The sequence below is a fragment of the Orcinus orca genome, chromosome 21, assembly GCF_937001465.1.
Source record: "Orcinus orca chromosome 21, mOrcOrc1.1, whole genome shotgun sequence".
NCBI classification, from domain to species: domain Eukaryota; kingdom Metazoa; phylum Chordata; class Mammalia; order Artiodactyla; family Delphinidae; genus Orcinus; species Orcinus orca.
In genome coordinates, this window is record NC_064579.1 from 2257204 (window position 1) to 2273407 (window position 16204).

At 41.3% G+C, this 16204-nt stretch overlaps 1 protein-coding gene across 6 annotated transcripts in view; it reads left to right on the forward strand.

The window, feature by feature from the left end:
- Positions 1-16204, forward strand: part of SLC20A2 (solute carrier family 20 member 2) — a 104445-nt gene that overhangs the window by 143 nt on the left and 88098 nt on the right. The window contains exons 1-3 of one of the 6 annotated variants that reach the window (XM_033415405.2): positions 97-4296; positions 5688-5786; positions 6598-6656. The exons of 1 other annotated variant lie outside the window; for it this stretch is intronic. The gene's annotated coding sequence lies outside the window, so the exon portion shown is untranslated. 4 more of the 6 variants (XM_033415399.2, XM_033415401.2, XM_049704194.1 and 1 more) reach the window with 4 other exon arrangements.

A 16204-nucleotide genomic window follows, 5' to 3' on the forward strand; every position in this document is an offset into this window, starting at 1 on the left:
CTTTCCCCCCCCCCCCGCCCCCCTCTCAGTGTGCGAACCGGAGGGACGCCGCGACGGCCCCGGTGCCGCCCCCCGGGCGCGTGAGTGCAGCCCGGCTCCCTTCCCCGGCCTAGCGGCGCGGCGCTGGCCCCGCCCCCGGCCCCTCCCCGCGACCCTGGGCGGCGACCCCGGCGGTGGGTCAGGCCGCCGTCGCCTGGAGTCCACGTGGGTCTGGCCGCGCTGCGTCCCAGCGCGCGGGGAGAGGGGACGGGTCCTCCCGAGAGCGCGAGCAGCCTCCAGCCCCACCTCGGCGCGCCCGGGCGGCGTCTCGGCGTGGGAGGTGGGAGTGTGCATTGGCCCCGGGTCGAGATTAAGCTGGGAACGCGAAGATTTTCCTTTTTCGTAATGAGGGCATATGGTTATTTTTAATATTTGCTTAGGAAAGCACGTGCTGTCACTGGCTTTGCATTTTCCCTGTCATAATAAATGATGCGTGGCCGAGGCTATTGAAGTGTTCTAAAAACTGGATGTGCCCAGGATGCTGTAGTCTTGTCAGTTTAAGTGACTTTTGGATATTTAAAATTTTTGTAAGGACTTGCAAAATTCTAGCATGAGACAAGTAATGAATTTATGTAGGATTTCAGCATGAGTATTGAAGTAATCAGATTTCAGTGGTTGGCACAGCCTTGCAAATAAATGGCCACTTGTCCACGTGCTTGAGGTCTTAACTATTCATTTTGAGCGAGTTCTCTAGGATCAGCTGACTGCTGATTATAATTCATACTAGGCCATGTAGAGGCTGTATCCTTAATTGATAAGCAGAGATTAGAGGTAACGTTTAACATCCTACCCCTTAGCCAGCTTTCTCTGCTGCTTTGTGGATCATTCTGTTAAAATTAAACTCACCTCTGTCTGGATGAAGAGCATTGCTTGGTACATAACATAAAAGCTTTATTTCTAGTAGTAACACATATTCGTTTATATATATTATATATACATAATCACGTGCATAAATTTGTAACTGTTTAGTATGATTACAGAGTTGGAAAATTAGGAACGATAATAATGTGCAATGTTGAGTACTGATTGCTTGCCAGGCCTTTGCCAAATGGTCTACATGCTTTATCTCATTTAATCTTCCGGATAACTTTTTGCATAAACATAGGTTGCTTAGAAATACTTGAGTACACGAGTTTGATTTGAACGTGTCCAAATGCGGAATATGTACATTAATTGCTTCTGTTTCTGTTTTTTGTAAAATAAGGGTGTGGGCAATATAAAATGACTCATAGAGTAATTTAATGTGTTTTTCAAGTTGGAAGAAGGCTTTGCATTTGCACAGAACTGCAATTAGTCCCTTTATTGGGGTATTCAATAGTTTCCAAAGCCCTGTGTCTCTTTATCAGAGTTCCCATTACATGTCATTGTCACCCAATGAACAGGCTATGCTTGGATGTTGGAAAAAAGTAAATGTTGGGAAAGCCTTGATGGTCGCTTCTGAAAGGTGCCCTTTTTCCATATATAGTTTCTAAGCAACATTCCTAATTAAGGGTTAACGAATGACAGTCAAACAGGAATGTGATTTTCCAGTACCAAACCAAGGAAATAAAAAACTGGGTTGGCTGTTACTTTGTTGATGAGTCTAACTTTCATGGGTATGTAGATGTTGAGAATGTTAAGTAATCTACGTTGTAGGGGTTCTACCTTACTTTTCAGTTTGCCTTTACATGTCTTAAACATATTTGAGTCCAGTACTTTGTGCATGAAGAAGTTAAGTTTTTGACTGGATTTAATTGAGTAGTTTTGACTTCCTTAATCAAGAAGTTTATTCTGTGTTTCCAAAGGTACAATGTAATAATTTATGTAGGCGTAACAATGACGAGAATGATGGTGGGATCCAGCAGTTTGCATCTTGGGAGAGTAGGATTGGGTGAGAGGCCTGCAGAGGATGAGCGAAGCGCTTGGAAATGTGTCATATTTGTGATTAGAGCGTATTGGACTTAACGCATCTTCAGATAGTGGTCCATCGTCGCAGAAGAAAGGAGTGAGAATGCTTTGCCAGTCGGTATTTATAAGAGGGTTCCTTTACCTGAAGGCGTTCTCTTCTGGGAGGAGATGAGTGGACGGATGTAGGAAGAAAAAGATGCATGTGTTAACACTTCCACCCATCGTGACTAACTGATTCCTGCCAACACATGCATCTTCAGGCACTTTTCTAGTAGATATTTGATATCTGTGGGCAGCCACTAGTAGAAGAAGAAGGGAAAAGGGCGGGAGGAGACAAAGCACAGGGCTTTAATGAATAGGCTTTCATTTGGGCAAGATTGAGCAGCTGGGCCTCCGCAGCCTCTATTACGAAAACTGTTCCAGTAATACTGTGTGTGTCTGTAAATCTCTTATATGTTATTTGTATCCAGAAATATGGAGAATATCTCCTTAATGTGCTTCATAAACAATGGAAGATATTTAGAATACAGTACATGAAAAGTTATTAATTTCTGTATGTTTGCCATTGTTGGAAGCCGGAGTGACTGTAATGCCAGCATTGGCTCCTGTTCACGAGACATTTAAGGGATGTTGTGTTTCATCGGGTTGGAGGACAGGCCCTTCCTCCTTACTTCAGAACTTGGCTCTCACGTGGAGTGAGTGCCCTTTTAGGTCCCATGGTGCAGGGGCCGTTTCTGGGTCCCTCATGGCCGTATTCCAAGAGCCAAGGACAGAGGCCGGCCTACGGAAGGTGTGCAGTAAATATCTGTGGAATGAGCAGATATGCTGGAATCCTCTCTCTGTTCCCACCTGTCGTGGAAATCCAAGTCACCTCTAGGGGCAGGGCCACTGCAGGCTTGCCCTCTCCAGAGTCCCAGCTCACAGTGAGCCCTTTGAATGGTAGCTGTTTAAACCACATACTTTGGCATTTAATCATTTATGGCTTTATATTGTTGCATGACCATTTCCTGTGTTTTGTTTCCCCACCCAAAATACAGGCTACTCGAGGGCAGGGAATACATGTTTACACAGGTCTGTGTTTGAGAACTTCCTTGTTCATCCAGTATAATAATTTGTACCGAGTAGGTTTATTTTTACCTATTGAGTGAGTATTAGGTGCCATGGGGGGAACATCAGAAATATTCAAAATGTGGTCCCAGTCCTCGAGTAGGTAGTATTTCAGTTGGGCAAACATCGTGTACACACGTGGAACAATAAGAGAATTTGGAGTTACATAAAGCACATAATGATAGCTAACGTTGATGTAGTGCTTACAATGTGCTTTTACATGTAAACATATTCGACTCTCACAACAGTCCTTTGACGTAGGTACAGTTATAATCCCACTTTTCACATGAGGAAGCTGAGGCACAGGGAGGTAATTCAGTCACCTGCCCGAGACCACAAAGTGAGTAGTAAGCAGGGAGGTGGCATATGAACCCAGGCAGCCTGGCTCTTGAATCAGTGTGGGTTCTCTGGGGAGTTTTACTTTATCAAAGACAGAAAAGAGAGCTAAAAGTTGACCCTAGTTTCTCAGCTGTAAAGGAAGCTCTTTAAAAATTTCAAAGTAGCATACATGGTGGCAATGACTTTGAGCTGCAGAAACAATGCTGGACTTTCCAGGCAGAAGAGGTTGATAACGAAATGGTTGAGGGGACTGTATTTTGAAATGACTGAAGGCAAGAGGAGAAAAACCAAATTTTGAACCTCAAAGCTGAGGGAGACTAGGACTCTTGGTAGCTGTTGAATTCTAGGACAGTGATTCACCAGGACAAAGGGCAGTGACTGTTTAAGGTACTAATTCTGTGTCAAATAACTCATGTGAAAGAACCCCTAGTGAATGTAATTTACCAGGATGGGAGCATTACTAAAGGCTTCCGGTGCCCATCTGTCCGTTTGCCTCGTCCTTTTGTGAAATCTTGACCCACTTTTTCAGCTTGTCTTGGACAGTAGAACACACTCTTGGGGCCCGGAGGCCTCTTCCAACCAAGTAATATTCATTTGGTGGAAAAAAACTTAACGGCACTGTTGGTTTGGTGACAAACCTGGAGTGAGGTCACTTTGAAGCCATGTGGACTTGGATGAGGGCCTGCAAACAAAATCCAGCAAGATGAAGCAAAGTGGTTTACTCTGAAAGCCCAGTTTTGTATCCCTTTAGTCGGGAGCTGACAATATTATATTGGGGGTGTTGGGCACCAACAGAGCCCATTGAATCCACATGACTCGGCCGATAGGGGAGCACACACGTCACCATACCCGCTGTCCAGGAATCACAGGAGGAGGTGCCCTGGAGTGAAGCCTGGGCCACAGCCCCGGTTAGCAGCTCTGCAGGTACGATGTTCTGCGTGACATGTCGCTTCTGCTGGGGAGGGGGGTGTGACCTTTGTCTTGGGGGCAGCTTTATAACTTGAGTAAGAAATGGCATGTTGCTGCTATCATTTTCACATCAGCTCATGTTTTGGGATGGCCTGTCAGAGCAGCAGCTTATGACTATGAATATCGTCCTGCAGTTGTGTTCTATTTAAATATCTGAGGATATAGTTGGGACAATTTGGGCTAAAAATAATCTCCATTGAAGTGTTTATCCATTTGGCACGTTAGCCTTAATCTTAGTTTTGGCATCTTCTCTGAACGGGGGATTTTTAGGGAAGGAGAAAATGACACAGTGATTTCATTTGTCTTAAACCTGTCAAGCTGGAGTAATGGCATCCCTACTGCCCTGTTTTATGACTCCTAGGGCTGTAGAGCTGCATCCCGAACGTGACCTAGTGTGGTGGTTCTTTAAGTATGAGTGTAGATAGAATGACCCAGGGTTCGTTATACAGTAACAGGAGCAGATGCCTTTGCCTAATCCCAGAGGTTAGAGCTCTTTAGAGCTGGAGCTGGGCAGGCATCTGTATTTTAAGCCATCCTCCGGTGACCCTAGTACCCATCTCCTCATGTAAGAAGAACCAGCCCTGTATTTTAGAGTTTTGTTTTTTTTTTTGCGGTACGCGGGCCTCGTGGCCTCTCCCATTGCGGAGCACAGGCTCCGGACGCGCAGGCTCAGCGGCCATGGCTCAGGGGCCCAGGCGCTCCGCGGCATGTGGGATCTTCCCGGACCGGGGCATGAACCCGCGTCCCCTGCATCCGCAGGCGGACTCTCAACCACTGCTCCACCAGGGAAGCCCCAGCCCTGTATTTTATAGATGAGAAAATCAGGGAAAAGTCAAATGGCTTGCCTACAGCTGGTTCAGTGGTGTCAAGATTTTATCACCAGATAGTATGCAATTTCAGAATTTTATGGCTAGAAGAAATTTTCCAGGTCATCAGTTCTGTAGCTCACTTTATAGCTCAGTATAAATCATGCTTGTTCATACCATTTCCAAATAAGATATGAACGCAGAGAAATAGTGTTTTCTCAAAGCCCATCTTCTATCCTGGCCATGGTAAACATCAAAACGTCAGTCACCAGAATTTCTTTACAATTTTAATGGCTATTTTTTGTTAATTTCAGGAACAGTCAATTATTTGCAGTATTTTTAATTGTATAACCTGTGATGCCCTATAAAATTTTTTTGAAAATATATTTAGAGTTGAAGTGAAGGATTGAAATTTTTTATCTGAGTTACTTATTTTTCAGTCTTAGCGAAAATATAACACTGTGTGAGAATTTTCACTACTTTATTAGAGTTTTTTTGTTATTAAAATCTGATTGATTTTTAGCTTTTTTTTTTTTCAAGGCATCTTACCTTGGAAACAGCACAGCTTGGCTTCCGTGTCATCGCTGAGTTCAAAGAATCCTAGTTTCACCGTGTCCTCAGTAGAGACCAGAGAACCAGGTTTGTTCCTTCAAGAAGTGTCCCAGTGTCTTGGAATTCAGCAGCTGTTTCCAGAAGTAAATAATCATGTCAGATGCCTGTGAATGGACTGTATGGCCAAGTGACCCGTTACGATATTCATGGAAGAATGGTTTAAAAAAAAAAAAAAAAAAAACTGAAGAAAAGGCAAATTTCAAGAATTGGCCCAATGCCATTTAGGATTTTTGAGCAGCTGAAAGAAGATAGTTCTGCAAATATGAGCAACAAGACTGTAGCATATTTCTTTACATGTTTCTTACATTGTCTTTGTTACCCCATTGCTTTTGTGTATAATATTTGAGTTATTTTTCCCCTGCTGCTAAAGCTGGTAATCTGCTTACTATCAGAGTTTCAATCTGTGTGGATAGAGAAACAGTAGATACAATAGGAGGAATGGGAGCTTATAATAGGATGTTGGCCCTCAGAAATTGACTTTCACTGAAGAATTCCTCAAGGCGCGGGATATTGAGAAACTGCTTCTTCTCAGTGATTGTTCAAAGCTTTGGGGCTTTAGGTTCATCTTCCTTTATCTTCCTCTCAGCCTCTGTGTGTGCCTGCTTTTTTCCTTGCACAGTTTTTTGGACTGAAAATCTGATGACTATATTTTTTCAGCTTAAAAATAAGAGTTATACGAATTACAGCTTCATAAATAGACCTTTGGTACGGTAGCTCTTCTACCCTTGGTTATTTCCTAGGATTAAGAGTAGAATAATTTCCCTTCTTTTTCAGAATAGCTCTTCCTTATTGTTTTTATGTTCTTGTTAAGTGTTTTGTTTTCTTCTATTGTTTCTAGATGGAAATGAAGGATGATCTCTGTGTTCTGTTTTCAGTTATGTAGGAGTCCAGAATAAGGTGGGTCGTAGAAATTTATAGGAAATTTGCATCTTTTCACTGTTATTGTTTTAACCTTGTGTTAAGCTTCCATCAGACTTTTTTTTTTTTTTTTTTTTTTAGCAGTATTGATGTAAATGTCACCTTCTTACTCTGCCCTTTCTTTTTTAGGGCAGTAGTAAGAAGCAGGGATTTCTCCAAATACTGATAAGCACAGAGGGAGAAAAAGTGAGAGAGAGAGAAAGCTTTTGTGATTAGTAAATGAAGCAGTTGGTCACTAAAGTCATTGATGTGTATGTGTCAGTGTGAAAATTAGTTTGTGGAACAATAAATGCTGGAGAGGGTGTGGAGAAAAGGGAACCCTCTTGTACTGTTGGTGGAAATGTAAATTGATACAACCACTATGGAGAACAGTATGGAGGTTCCTTACAAAACTAAAAATAGAACTACCATATGACCCAGCAATCCCACTACTGGGCATATACCCTGAGAAAACCATAATTCAAAAAGAGTCATGTACCACAATGTTCATTGCAGCTCTATTTACAATAGCCAGGACATGGAAGCAACCTAAGTGTCCATCGACAGATGAATGGATAAAGAAGATGTGGCACATATACACAATGGAATATTCCTCAGCCATAAAAGAAACAAAATTGAGTTATTTATAGTGAGGTGGATGGACCTAGAGTCTGTCATACAGAGTGAAGTAAGTCAGAAAGAGAAAAACAAATACCGTATGCTAACACATATATATGGAATCTAAAAAAAAAAAGGTTATGAAGAACCTAGGCACAGGACAGGAATAAAGACACAGATGTAGAGAATGGCCTTGAGGACACGGGGAGGGGGAAGGGTAAGCTGGGATGAAGTGAGAGAGTGGTATGGACATATATCCACTACCAAATGTAAAATAGATAGCTAGTGGGAAGCAGCCGCATAGCACAGAGAGATCAGCTTGGTGCTTTGTGACCACCTAGAGGGGTGGGATAGGGAGGGTGGGAGGGAGACACAAGAGGGAGGGGATATGGGGATATATGTATATGTATAACTGATTCACTTTGTTATAAAGCAGAAACTAACACACCATTGTAAAGCAATTATACTCCAATAAAGATGTTAAAAAATAATAGTAATACAGGAGGGAGGAAATAGGTATGGATGAAACAAGTTGACAGAAAAAAAAGAAAGAAAGAAAATTAGTTTGTGGGTTAGAGCTAAGATGGTTAACTGACATAAGTAAATTTTATTGTTTTCAGCTCTTCTTAGTTTTGCTACTAAGTCAGTTGACCTCATCAGTACTTTTCTCCTCTGGAGATTGTGGAAACCATTGTTCGCAATCAAGTTTTACCCAGCAGCGAGAAACAGAAACAAAAGAACAGGTTTAAAAATTTAATTTAATATAGTGAAATTCCAGAAACCATTTGTCTTTTTTTTAATATTTCCTTTCCCAGAGGTTTCTTTTACTTTATCCTTTTTTTTGCCTTTCTACCCTACCTATTTATCACCTGGTCTCACTTTTACATTTTTCCTCATTTGTCCAGAATTTCTTGTTTGGTATCTTTGCATTTTGCCTCCTTCCTTCCTTTTTCTATGACTCAGTCTCCCATTAAAAATGCTGTCTGTTCCTTGGGCATGCCTCCTTCCGCGCCGGCCCCACCGTTCTTTCTTGTCCCCTCTTGTAATTTAGTTCCTGTCCTCTCACCCCTGCCTGGTTCCTCCTCGCCTCTGCTCACTTCTGTCACCTCCCGTCAGTGACGACCTCTCCTCCACCACCTCCGTCCGCTTCTGTCTGTAGAGCTCACTGATCTGTCACGGTTTCATCGAGCTCTGATTCCTGATCAGCCCTACATTTATGCTGTTTTCTTCCTGTACCTTTTGTGCATTTGCTCCGTGAGCTCTTTTTCTATTTTCCTTGTCCCTGGGTGGCAGGTATTACTAGATGCATTTGTTGTCTGTACTTGCATAGAACACAGGTCCTTGCTGTATATTTCCTGGGTAGCCAGGATGAATCAATTATTATTAACTTTTCTTGGAACATTGAGCTTCCTGTGTTTTCTGCTTCTAAGAATTAGATTGGTATTCTAGAAGACTAATACTACTTTAAAGAGAGGAGAGTCATATGATTTTAACATTTTTAACTCTTTATTCAAGAGTTCATGCCATTTCACTTCACTGCCTTGTCTTGAAAAATTAAAGAAGACAGACATCCAAAGCAGGTTTGGGGGTAGGGGCGGGTGGAGGATGAGAAGAGAAAGATAAATACCACAAAAGGGCTCGCAATCAATTTCTATAGACGGAAAACGGAAACCACAAACCGCAGACTCTAAGATTTAGTAGGTAAAAGGTCCCCTAAAAGAATAAAAAGTATCAGTAATTCTGTTAACTAATCTGAGTACTAAGTCATCTATATTTTTATATGTTCCTTGAAGTTCCAGGACTTTAATAACAAAACAGAAACTTAATCTTGTAAATATTCATTTTATTTTGAGAGACTTGATGTCTCCTTAAGTATTAACCTGTGTCATTTTGTAATTATACCGTACCAGTCTCCAAATGTCATGAATAACCAACCCTGTTAGTTTCTTGTGTGGGAAAGCGTATAAATTGTGTGGTCTTGCCCCTCTGGACTCTGGAGTCATGTTGTAATGAAAAGGTAGCTTTTTGGCAAAATCTTAACGTTCTGCTGTTGATGGTTTACCTTGTTGTAGATTTTTCCTTCATTCTTGCATGCACTATGCGTGTCGTGCTGTCCTGTAATTTCGTTTTGTGCAGTGAACTACTGGAGGTGGACTAATGTGAGTGCAGATGCAGCTTTATTAAACGTGAAAAAGAAAACCCCTATATACCGCATAATGTAGTGTCTAAATGCTATGGTAAGAACAGCCCTACAGATTCAAGCTGATCATGTTGGATCTCCTTTCTGCCTGCGTCTGCCCTCCTTGAGGTGGTGGTTGGCAGGTATCTTGAAGCTGGTTCTGTAATGTTCACCACCCGTGAGCAGCTAGCAGAATCAGCATCAGAACCGCTGTTAAGTACTAACAAGAAATGCATGCAGATGTGCTAAATACAGGACTGTGTTCTGGGATTACAGAGATGAGCAGGGTGTGAGCCGTTCTCTCTGGAAGCTCATCGTTGAGTAGGGAATGTTGATAAGTGACAACTGCAACACAGTAGGGCAGATGCAAAAATATACGTAAGTAGCTGCTGTCATAGGAAGAGATTAATTGGGAGAGTCAGAAAGTAGAGGTCAAAAACCTCAAAAAGTCAGATGTAATGTGTAGGTAATGGGGGATGTGCGTGTGTGTGTATTGCGATTATGAAGTAATTGCTGGTCTCTCCTTATTACCTGTGTGAACTGGGCAAGTTACTGAAAGCACTCAGGCTCAGTGTCTTCACTTTGAAATGGTGATAATTGTCTAGTAATGTTACATGGATTCAATGAGGTAATATATACGAGGTACCAGTATGGTCCATTATTCAGTTATCATTTAAAAATTGGAGAAGGAAACACCCGGTAGAGAACATGGCAGATGAACATACTCTTATTATGTAGATAATGTTGCTGCCCCACATGCCTGGAATTCCCATTTCAAATTTGGTTTTATAGTTTTTAGGAAAACTTAACCTTAGTAAAAACCTTGTAGTCAATCCCCTCTTTTTTTTTAACCAAAAGAAGTTTATTTCGCTTAGTCTACTTGCCAGGTGTAGTTGTCAGTGACGGTGATTTCTTCCCATACATCACATCCATTCTCAAATTTAAAATTTGCTACAGTTAAGCATATTTGACAGAAATATGCCACAGGTTTTAAAGTGTTCAGCTAGAATGACATCACTGGGCTAGGTCTCCGTAACAACTGCTCTCAGGAAAATTAGAGTAAGATTTATTGGATACAGACACTTTGGAGTGTATTATAAAATCAGTCTTTGTAGAGTTGTAATCACAACACTGGGTTATATATACGAACCTAAATTTAGTTCCTAGATTATATCTATGTTTTTGTTATTTTAAAAGCGTTTAAATTAACTTCTTTTAACAGAACCATACTGAACAGTCTGCATTTTCTAGTGTAGTAGAAAAAATTGGCACAGTGATTTAATATTATTTTGCTTATATTATGGTTGATTGATTTCTTTAAAATCTGGGTCTATGTCCTAGACCATAGGATAACCCCGCCGGGTAAACTTCTCACTTGAAACAAATGATTCTTCTGTTCTGTGTTGTTGAGTCTTGTTATAAAAGTCCACTAATTCATAGCATGATTAGACTTGTCTATTCTGTCGTGATTTTGTGTATTATAAGTGTTGTATTTGGGGTAATTTTTAAATATCAGTATTGGGCTAGAACTACCAGCCCAGAATTTTGATGAAAATATATGTCTTGTCTAAAGCATCTTTAAAGTTCCTTATTTACAGTCAAGGGATTTAAATCCGTTTCATTTGTATTTTATGGCTGGTGTTAATTTGTATTGATGTTACATTCATTTCCACAGCAAGGGAGACTTGGTGCATTAATATTCCAAAGTTTAGTTTAAGCCGGCTGTGATTAGACAAGTGGCTTTCACTTGTATTCTCTGGAAATTCTCCACAGCAGTCCTCTGGGCATGTTAACATGTTTAATCACCCTAATGAATGTCTAGTTAAGTTAGCAGAGGGCTTTGGGACATCACAGCAGATGGTGTAGGACGAGCTGAGGTGTTGGTTTTGTCTTTCAGTGCTCCTTATTATATACTTTGAGAAATGAAATTTTTTTCTGATAGTGTTTTATTTTTTCTTGGATTTTAATAATCAATATTATTATTATTAATAACAACAACAGTTACCATTATGGAGCCTCAGTAGGGCCAGGCTCTTGACATACATCGAACTCTTTGCTTCTAGTCAGGTAATTTTCTAATAAAATTTGAGGTTATGAAATACATTTATGTATTATGTGCAATATGTGTTTATATTGATAAATAAATAGGCAGATAAATGTTAGGGCAGTTCTGCAGATGCATAGGTTTGTGGTGAGCGTTACATCTCCCCGCTGTGAAAGTAAGGATGTTGAGGGAGGTTTTTGAGCTGCCCAAGGTCACACAGACAGCAAATGGTGAAACCAGGATTGTACTCCAGGTCTGATGAAATCCCATGCTTTCAATCACTTTTCTGTTCTGCCTTTAAAATATTTCCCCTTGAAAAAGTAAAGTTTAGCTGTTTTATAAATGCATCTTATTTTGAGCTAAGGTGGTTTCTATTAATTCTATGCTGGACAGCTACTTTTTCCCCAAAAATAAAACAACTGTGTTCTTGACCTGGGAATAATGAGGCTCAATGTTAAAAGTAACCAATGCTTAGTGGAAAAACAAAACCAAATACTATGGAAAAGTATAAAGGAGGTGGTGAAAATCACTAGGTATGTGGTTTGATGTATAGTTGGTCTTCCAGACTTTTTGGTGTATAAATACACATATGTATATTTTTAAAGCAAAAATAGATCCATAACATTCACGTTGTTTAGTAATTCTTCTTTCATTTATTATATATTGGCCATCCTTCCACAGCATTATAAGTTTACATCTTCATGAAAATTTTTCTTTTTCATTTTTTAAAAATAATCCTTTTATTTTAGAACAGTTTTGGGTTTATGGAAAATCGCAGAGCTGGTGCCAAGAGTTCCCTGTTTCCCTGATCATTAACGTCTTACCTTAGTGTGGTGTGTTTGTCAGAACTAATGAGCCAATATTGATACATCGTTATTAACCGAAGTCCATGCTTCCTCAGATTTCCGTAGCTTTTTTACCTCCTGTCTTTTTGTGTTCCAGGATCCCGTCCAGGATTCCATACTTCAGCCCTCAGGTCTCCTTCGGCTCTCCATGCCTGTGACAGTTTCTTATAGACTTTTCTTGTTTTTTATGACTTGGACAGTTTGGGGGCGTACTAGTCAGGTGTTGTAGGGTGCCCCTCAACTGGGGCTTCGCAGATGTTCTTCTCATGGTTCCACTGGGGTTGTGTGTTTGGGGGAGAGAAACCCCTGGGGCCAAGAGCCGTTTTCATCCCATCGTTTCTAGGGTGCCTGCTGTCTGTGTGACGTTGACCTTGGTATCCTGACTGAGGCGGTGCTTGTCAGGTGTCGGTACTGCGGAGTTACTCTCTTTCTCCCCTTCGCATCTGTGCTCTTGGGAAGAAGGCAGCACCCGTGTCAGGAGTCGGGGGCCATGCTCCACCTCTTTGGGGCAGGGCAGGGGACCTACCTACAGTATTTGGAATTCTGCAGCACAGGAGCTTTGTCTGTTCTCCGCAGGTATTCATTTATCCAGTCTGTTTACTTATATCAGTGTAGACCAGTGGGTATTTATACTTGTGTTATAATCTGACACAACACTACTGTCTGGCTCAAATTGTTCCAGCTTTGGCCATCTGGAGAGCTTTCAGCTGGTTCCTGCCTCCCTTTGCCATACCCTGTTATTGTCGGTTAATGTCTTCCTTTTTTTACATAGCTCCTTGGTATTCCATTGTAAGAGTACACCATAATATATTTAATCCCTCTTTAATGATAATTTAGGTATCAGATTTCTCACCATTGTAAACAAGCTGGTGATGAACAGTGTTCAAAAACTGTATTTAGAAAATATTCTTTGATCCTTCAGGAAAAGTTGCAGTGTTAAAAGGACTGCCCATTTTACATTTTAGGTGTCCCTGACTCTTTCTTAAGGATATTTAAGCAGATTTCTGAGGAGTGAGCATTTCCACCTGACCTGGGAAAACAGTGGTGTGTTTATCACTGTAGCTGCCTCCCTTCTTTTTGCTTTTTTTCATGTGATCAGGGCTGGTGGTGCAGGTGGCACCAGTGGCCCGAAAAGCTGCTTTGAGAATTAATCTCCGTGTCCCTATCACCCAGCTTTATCTGTCAGCTTGTGGCCAATCTTGTTTAAAACTGCCACCCACTACCCCCCCACACTTATTATTTGCATTGAATTTACGGATGGAGTGATAAAGGGCAGAAAGTTTCCTTTTGCTTTTTCTAAGCCATACTGAAGCCAACCTTAACTGCATTACTGTATTTAAAACTATTTTATTGCAAATAAATATTCATCCTGCTAGCCCCTGTTGTTCATTGTATGAGGATTCTGGTTTTATTCTAGCCTCATTCAGACTGTCCTGCCTGGCATTTGACGAGGTTGCAAGCTTTCCCTTTTCTTTCCTGAATGGGCTTTGTGACAGTCGATCAGCTTTACTTCCCCCACCTTGAGTGCCTCGTTTGTATTATTTCCGAATTTTGGCTCCCTCTAATCTACCTGTTTCCATTCAGCGAGCACCTTTTAAAGAGGAGAAATCAATGTTACTCTTCTTCTCAATTCTAAGCAAAAGTTTAAAAGATAAAAAAATAACCACAGTTTCAAATACATCTCTGGTCACGTGCATTCAGTTATCCAGGGCTGATGTGTATTGTGGATTTAAGTTCTTGGAAGACACACTGTTCAGCAGGTATGCTGTGGGCGTATTTAAGATTTTACATCTGTAGTATTTCACCTACTCTGCCTATATTAAGCTACTTCTTAAACCCTTCTTGATACAGTAATCATCCTCTTTGCTTTGAGATGGTCTTTGACATCATTGCTACTTGCCAGCTGTGTGACCTTGACTGAATTTCTTACCTTTCCGTTTACTCATCTGAAAAGTGAGGCTGTTTAGCAGCCACCACCTCACTGGACTGAGTGTTGAGTTGAATGAGATCAGCTGTAGTGCCTGGTGCGTGATAAATGCTCAGTAAATACTATTCGTCATCTTTTCCTCTCCAGCCATCTGGTATATCTCCCCTTACTTGTTTATACCTTCACTTAGATGAAGAAAAACGGTTTATTGTAAGTAAGTCACCACCTTCATGTTTCCCTCAAACTTGTTTTAAACTTTTTGTTTTGAAATGGTTACAGATTCACAGGAAGTTGTAAAAATACAGAGAGTTCCCGTGTATCCTTCACCCAGTTTCCCCCAGAGGCAGCTAGTACCAGAGCAAAAGTGGAAAATAGACCTCGGTACAATCCACAGAGCTTATTCAGATTTCTCCAGTTTTACATGCACTGTGTGTGTGTGTGTGTGTGTGTGTGTGTGTGTGACTATGTGTGGGTGTGTGTGTATATGTGGGGTGTGTGTGTGTGACTATGTGTGGGTGTGTATGTATATGTGGTGTGTGTGTGTGTGACTGTGTGTGGGTGTGTATGTATATGTGGGGTGTGTGGGTGTGTATGTATACGTGGTGTGTGTGTGTGACTGTGGGTGTGACTGTGGGTGTGTGTGTATTATATGTGGGGTGTGGGTGTGTGTATATGTGGTATGTGTGGGTGTGTGTGACTATGGGTGTGTATGTGTATGTGGTGTGTGTGTGTGTGTGATTGTGTGTGTGTGTGTGACTGGTGTATATGTGGTGTGTGTGTGTGTGACTGTGTGTGTGTGTGTGACCATGTGTGGGTGGGTGTGTATATGTGGGGTGTGTGTGTGTGACTATGTGTGGGTGTGTGTGTATATGTGGGGTGTGTGTGTGTGACTATGTGGGTGTGTGTGTATATGTGAGGGGTGTGTGTGTGTGTGACTGTGTGTGTGTGTGTGACCATGTGTGGGTGGGTGTGTATATGTGGGGTGTGTGTGTGTGACTATGTGTGGGTGTGTGTGTATATGTGGGGTGTGTGTGTGTGACTATGTGGGTGTGTGTGTATATGTGAGGGGTGTGTGTGTGTGTGACTACGTGTGGGTGTGTGTATATGTGGGGGGTGTGTGTGTGACTGTGTGGGTGTGTGTGTATATGTGGTGTGTGTGTGACTATGTGTGGGTATGTATGTATATGTGGTGTGTGTTTGTGTGTGTGTGTGTGTGTGCAGTTCCATCGCGTGTAGATCTCTGTAGCCACCACCACAACCAGGACACACAACTGACCCATCAACTCAAGGCTTCTGCTTGCTACCTCTTTATATCCTTCCCTCTACCTACCAACCCTTGGTAACCACTAACGTGTTCTCCAGCTTTATAATTTCGTCATTTTGAGACTCTTATATAAATGGAATCATGCAGCCTGTGACCTTTTGAGATTGGCTTTTTTAACTCGGCATAATGCCCTGGAGATCCCTTCACGCTGTTGCGTGTATCAAGTTTGTTCCCTTTTATTGCTGAGTACTGGCATGGTATGGATGTATCACAGTTTAACCTTTTGTCTTTTGGAAGGACATTTGGGTGGTTTCCAGTTTGGGGCTACTGCAGATAAAGCTGTTGTGAGCATTTGTATACAGGTGTTTTGTGTGGACCTGAGTTTTCATTTCACTAGGATAAATGCTTAGGAGTGCAATTCCTGGATCAAAACTCATGTGATGGACCGTTGTAAGCTTCTTTGAAAATATATGCTAATGCCGTCCACACTTGTAGATATATATATAGACAATTATTTGTTAATACCAGCCATTATAAATCATATAAATAATATACATTGTCCTTTGTTTTAAACTATCTTTCTGTATAAATTGTGGCATGCGTCCAAAGTATAGAATTCTGTCTTTTTTGTACTGTAATGTAATATGTACTAAATAAATATTTCATTTTGT